This window comes from Triticum dicoccoides, chromosome 3B, assembly GCF_002162155.2.
Source record: "Triticum dicoccoides isolate Atlit2015 ecotype Zavitan chromosome 3B, WEW_v2.0, whole genome shotgun sequence".
Taxonomy (NCBI): domain Eukaryota; kingdom Viridiplantae; phylum Streptophyta; class Magnoliopsida; order Poales; family Poaceae; genus Triticum; species Triticum dicoccoides.
Genome location: NC_041385.1, coordinates 708,891,105 through 708,898,379, shown reverse-complemented (window position 1 = coordinate 708,898,379; position 7,275 = coordinate 708,891,105).

Here is a 7,275-nt window from a genome sequence, read left to right as displayed (position 1 = left end):
GAATTTGTAAAATAGGCATAACTTTTGCATACAAACTCGAATTAAAAAGTTTTTTATATGAAAAATCATCTAGTCGAAAAGTTACATCCCAATTGAACTGGGGGAACCCCGTTCAAGATTTTCAGAATCCCCAAAAACCTAACAGAATAACAAATATGGGGTTTTTAAGATCTAGAGGGGGGAAATGGAAAAAATTCAAACTTACTAGTGGCGAATTTTTCTTCAAAAAATGATACGTAATATGACCGGGAAGTTTGAAATATTTTTCAAAATTTCATCATACTCATGAACATGAACAAAGTCCTAGACATCAACAAGGTTTAATAGGATTGATATGATAGATATATCAACAAGTGCATGTTAAGTGAGGTGGTGCTGGGGTTGGATAGAACTGCGAAGTTAAGCGTGCTCGGGCTGGAGTAGTGTGAGGATGGGTGACCTTCCGGGAAGTTTGACCACTTAGTGCGATTTGACATGAGATTAAGCATATTCACCAGAGATTAAGCCATAGTGACCCGAGATTAAGAAAAAACGAAAAAATAATTTGAAAAAAATATCTGAAAAAATATTTGAAAAAATATGTTAGTAATGTCGCACTTCTATGTGGTGCGCCATTACTAAGTCATATAGTAATGGCGCACCGTGTGATATACTAATGGCGCACTCCTTGGTGCACCATTAGTATCTGGTATACTAATGGCGCACCTGTAGTGCGCCATTAGTAGCCAAAATAGGTGTGCCACTAGCAGGCCTTTTCCTAGTAGTGTAATGAACTGGTTCAACGAAATGAGTTTCATATACTAGTACATGCTAAACCTGTTATGTGTCTGCTTGTTTCTTCTTTTAGAATGCTGAGAGAATATTGGAGAAGAGTGCCTTATTAAGCAATGGTAAAGGAAGTAATGCAAATAAGGTTCAGGATAGTGACACATCCTTGTTGGTCTCCAACAAAGATGATAAAACAGCTAAGGAAGACTATCTTGAAGACAGTGAGACAACCCCAAAGTCCTGTCTTGGTTTAGTGTTTGAGTTACTAGCCACTACCGCTTGCACAAGCTATTCGAACTCACTGCCTCAATCAATTTGGTTTCTTGAGTCTCAACTGCAAGCTGAAAGACATTGATCAGCTGTGCTACGACAAGAAGCGAAAGGACTGTGAAAGTCCCTGGAGCATTCAGATGCATACTTTCTGGTGCAACAGGAAGCATTGGAGGATTTTAGCGCCAAACAGGACAAAGCTAATAAGCTTGCTAAGCTTATTGCCAGCATGGTGGATACCCAGGATAACATTTCTGAGCTCTTCTGAAGTTGTTTCAGTTATGCTCTTGTTTTGCTGCCGTGTTTATTTGCATTGGTGGCCAATTTTGACGGCCAGTGTATGTAATATGCTGCTTTGTTCCCTATATTTGCACTGGTGGCGAACTTTGATGCCTAGTGGATGTAATATGTGTAATAGCGGTAATTGGCTAGTGTTAATTGCTTGTTTATTTATTTCCTCATTGTCTTGTTTAGTTGTTTGATTGTAGTCACTGCAGTTCTTTTTCTTTGTTTTTCTAGTGGCCAGAATAGCCTATTTTTGGTAACTAGGCCAAAATAATCATGGCAGCACACAAACTGTTGTAACCATGGGCCTCCTGCGAGCCGTATGATCCATGGGCCTTCTACGGTCGTAGGATCCATTGGCCTTTGTACGGGCCGTAGGATCCATGGGCCTTCTATGGGCCATAGGGTCCATGGGCCTTCTACGGGCCGTAGGATCCATGGGCCTTGTATAGGGCGTATCATCATTTCACCAATCATGGGCCGTACTATTCGTGGACCATAACGGGTCGTATTTGATAACTGTATGAAAATAGCCCAACAGGTTTTTTTTGACATGAAAACGGCCCAACGTATTAACGGTCCACAAATGGGCCGACTGTAACGACGAGCTGAATTTGGCCCACAAGCAAAAAATGACAGTAACGGGCCGTAAGTAACAGAGTGCTGCAAATGAGCCCAAGAATAAATGGACCCTGAGAAGGCCGAAAGATAACTTGGGCTGGAAATGGCCCAGTGGAATAATGGGTCGTTAATGGGTATAAAGTGATACACTGTTTATTACGGGCCAGTTTCACCACGGGCCATTAATGGGCCAAGAGTTACAAAGGGCCTCATATGGGCCGAAAGAAGTCATGGGCCACACATGGGCCGGAAGTTAAAATGGGCTGGAATCATATTGGGCAGCCCAAATGACGCTACTGGGCCTAATTCGGATAGGGTGTAGCGGGCCCTGGGTTAGCGGGTTGTAAATGGGCTATGTGCGGACAGGCCGTTAACAGGCTTTCCGTGGGCCGGCCCGCCACCTTTTGACCAAGTCAAACGGGCCAGCCTTTTCACAGGAATGGGCCTCTGTTGGGCCGTGCCACGTGTCGACGTATCATAGGCGCCTTGGGTCCAATGAGTGGATGACATCTGTCCCAACGGTGAGCCGACACGTGTTTCCTCCAGCCAATGATTATTTTACACGTGGAAAATCCCCATTGGTCGGGGCAGTTAACGGGTTATCGGATCCAAAACCGGACCTGATAGCTTAACGGCGTTCCGTTACGGTGGATGCCACGTGTCGGTCACCCTTGACGAAAGCAGTTCTGTGACGTGCAATTTATCGTCATGGAAGTGGACACTTCCGTGATGATAATTTTGGTAATGTCATGGAACACTTCTACGACATCACAGGTATGACTATCTTGATTCTGTCATAAAATCGTCGTGGATGTACATGCATGACAGAAAATGCAACCTACTGTGACAAACACGTATCATCACGGAAGTGTATTTTTTTATAGTGCGGGCTACTTCCTCACCAATGGCTTTACGCCTCTCCTCATTGAACCGCCAAAGAAACTACTTGACCAGCTTAAATTTTGGATCAATATTAAGAGTGTGCTCAGCGAGTTCTCTCGGTACACCCGGCATGTTAGAAGGTTTCCATGCAAAGATGTCCTGGTTCTCACGGATGAACTCGATGAGCGCGCTTTCCTATTTGGGATCCAAATTGGCACTGATATTGAACTGCTTAGATGATTCGCCTAGAACAAAGTCAACAAGTTTAGTATCATCGGCCGACTTAAACTTCATTATCAGCTCATGCTCTGTGGTTGGCTTTTTCAAAGATGTCATATCTGTCGGGTCAACATTGTCCTTGTAGAACTTCAACTCTTCTGTTGCACAAATAGATTCAGCATAAGCAGCATCGCCTTCCTCACATTCCAAGGCTATCTTCCGGCTCCCATGTACTGTGATGGTACCCTTATGACCCGGCATCTTGAGCTGCAAATCAACATAACACGGCCGCGCCATGAACTTTGCATAAGCCGGCCGTCCAAATAGGGCGTGATACGGGCTCTTGATTTTGACCACTTCAAATGTTAACTTCTCAGCCCTGGAATCATGTTCATCTTCAAAGGCCACTTCAGCTCAATCTTACCCATTGGGTATGCCGACTTACCAGGAACCACTCCATGAAAAACAGTATTGGAAGTCTTGAGATTTTTATCAGTCAGACCCATGCGACGAAAGGTTTCATAGTAGAGGATGTTGATGCTACTGCCTCCATCCATGAGTACCTTAGTGAATTTATATCCACCAACCTGAGGGGCCACCACCAAGACCAGGTGACCCGGATTGTCAACCCGGGGAGGGTGATCCTCCCTACTCCACAGAATAGGCTGCTCAGACCATCTCAAATAACGAGGAACTGCCGGCTCAACAGCGTTGACAGCCCTCTTATGAAGCTTCTGGTACCGTTTACACAAACTGGTAGTAAACACATGATATTGCCCACTATTTAGCTACTTTGGATGACTCTGGTATCCACCCTGCTGCTGCTACTACTGACCTCCCTGGCCAGATTGCTGATTATATCCACCTTGATTGCCTTGAGAGTTTGGAAAATTGGAATTTGAACCGCCGCCCGGGCCATGAAAACCGCCGCCGTCTGAGTCACCACCCGGCCCATGATTACCATCGAACATGTTGGAATTCTTGAAAGCCTTCATGATCGTCCAGTCCTTCCATAGTTGAGTGGTCGGTTTCTCTGGGGTGCCATGTCTTGGACAGGGCTCATTCAGCAACTGCTCAAGTGTGGGGCTTGACCCGCCGGACCGAGGGGGTTGTCGGTGTCAGAACCGGTGAATCTCGGGTAGGGGGTCCTGATCTGTGCGTCTTAGGCTAATGGTAACAGGAGGCAAGGGACACAATGTTTACCCAGGTTTGGGCCCTCTCGATGGAGGTAAAACCCTACTTCCTGCCTGATTGATATTGATGATATGGGTGTTACAAGAGTTGATCTACCACGAGATAGTAGAGGCTAAACCCTAGAAGCTAGCCTATGATGATTATGATTTTGTCTCTAGGGACTAAACCCTCCGGTTTATATAGACACCGGAGAGGGCTAGGGTTTACATGGAGTCGGTTACAAAGAAGGAAATACAACATCTGGATCGCCAAGCTTGTCTTGCATGCAAAGGAGAGTCCCATCCGGACACGGGACGAAGTCTTGAGTCTTGTATCTTCACGGTCCAACAGTCCGGCCAAAGTATATAGTCCGGCTGTCCGGATACCCCCTAATCCAGAACTCCCTCAGGGGTGGCCTCCCCTTACATTGTTGATTGTTGCCCTGCACATTGGTGTTAGCCACAAACTCCAAGCTACCATCAGCCTTATGTTTATTATTGCCTCCTTGATTTGTCGGGTTATGCTGAGGGCCCTTGCCGTTGCCATTTTTTCACTTCCCTGTCTTTTCATCATCAGACTCAGGATCCTTGGTACTGTCAGAGTCAGCGTACTTGACCAGAGCTGCCAACAACGTACCCATATCATTACAATCGCGCTTGAGCCGCCCTAGCTTCATCTTCAGAGGCAAAAACGACAATTTTTCTCCAACATTAAGATTGCAGAGCCAGCATCCATCTTATCAGACGAATGTATTATGGCTTTGACTCGGCGCACCCAATGGGTCGTGGACTCACCTTCCTCCTGCTTGCAATTAGTCAAATCCACAAATGACATGGGCTGCTTACATGTATCTTTGCAGTTCTGAATAAACCGGGCTTTTAACTCTGCCCATGACCCGATGGAATTAGGCGGTAGCCCCTTCAACCAAGTGCGGCCAGTCCCATCCAACATCATGGTGAAGTACTTGGCCATCGCAGCGTCACTAACCTCCAATAACTCCATGGCCATCTCGTACACTACAAAAAATACACTTCTGTGATGATACGTGTTTTGTTGGAAATATGCCCTAGAGGCAATAATAAAAGTATTATTATATTTCCTTGTTCTTGATAATTGTCTTTTATTCATGCTATAACTGTATTATCCGGAAATCGTAATACACGTGTGAATACATAGACCACAATATGTCCCTAGTGAGCCTCTAATTGACTAGCCCGTTGTGATTAACAGATAGTCATGGTTTCCTGGCTATGGACATATGATGTCGTCGATAACGGGATCACATCATTAGGAGAATGATGTGATGGACAAGACCCAATCCTTAGCATAGCACAAGATCGTGTAGTTCGTTTGCTAGAGCTTTTTCAATGTCAAGTATCTCTTCCTTAGACCATGAGAGCGTGTAACTCCCGGATACCGTAAGAGTGCTTTGGGTGTACCAAACGTCACAACGTAACTGGGTGACTATAAAGGTGCACTACAGGTATCTCCGAAAGTGTCTGTTGGGTTGACACGGATCGAGACTGGGATTTGTCACTCCGTATGACGGAGAGGTACCTCTGGGCCCACTCGGTAATGCATCATCATAATGAGCTCAATGTGTCCAAGTGGTTGGTCACGGGATCATGCATTACGTTACGAGTAAAGTGACTTGCCGGTAACGAGACTGAACAAGGTATTGGGATACCGACGATCGAGTCTCGGGCAAGTAACGTACCGATTGACAAAGGAATTGTATACGGGGTTGTTTAATCCTCGACATCGTGGTTCATCCGATGAAATCATCGAGGAGCATGTGGGAGCCAACATGGGTATCCAGATCCCGCTGTTGGTTATTGCCCGAGAGTCGTCTCGGTCATGTCTGCGTGTCTCCCGAACCCGTAGGGTCTACACACTTAAGGTTCGGTGACGCTATGGTTGTATGAATATGAGTATGCAGCATACTGAATGTTGTTAAGAGTCCCGGATGAGATCCCGGACGTCACGAGGAGTTTCGGAATGGTCCGGAGGTAAAGAATTATATATAGGAAGTGGTATTTCGGCCATCGGGAAAGTTTCGGGGTCACCCGATAATGTACCGGGACCACCGGAAGGGTCCCAGGGGTCCACCGGGTGGGGCCACCCATCCCGGAGGGCCCCATGGGCTGAAGTGGGAGGGGAGCCAGCCCATAGTGGGCTGGTGCACCCCCCTAGGCCCACCCCCTGCGCCTAGTGTTGAAACCCTAGGGTGGGGGGGCGCACCACATGCCTTGGGGGGCACTCCTCCCCCCTTGGCCGCCGCCCCCTTGGGAGATTCAATCTCCCAGGGCCGGCGCCCCCCAGGGGGCCTATATAAAGGAGGGCAAGGGGGAGGGCAGCCGTACCCTTGTGCTTGTCGCCACCCTCCCCCTGCTACACCTCGTCCTCCTCCCATAGTCGCTTGGCGAAGCCCTGCTGGAGTTCTGCTGCATCCACCACCACGTCGTCGTGCTGCTGGATCATCATCAACCTCTCCTTCCCCCTTGCTGGATCAAGAAGGAGGAGACGTCTCCCGTACCGTACGTGTGTTGAACGTGGAGGTGCTGTCCATTCAGCACTTGGTCATCGGTGATTCGAATCACGGCGAGTACGACTCCATCATCACCATCCCCTTGAACGCTTCCGCACTCGATCTACAAGTGGTATGTAGATGCAATCTCTCTCCCATGACTCATTGCTTAGATGAACTCATAGATGGATCTTGGTGAAACCATAGGAACAATTTTAATTTTCTGCAACGTTCCCCAATAGTGGTATCAGAGCTAGGTCTATGCGTAGTTCGCTTTGCACGAGTAGAACACAATTTTGTTCTGGGCGTGGATCTTGTCAACTTGCTTGCGACTACTAGTCTTTTCTTGTTTCAGCGGTATTGTGGGATGAAGCGGCCCGGATCAACCTTACACGTACGCTTACGTGAGACCGGTTCCACCGACTAACATGCACTAGTTGCATAAGGTGGCTGGCGGGTGTCTGTCTCTTCCACTTTAGTTGGAGCGGATTCGATGAAAAGGGTCCTTATGAAGGGTAAATAGAAGTTGA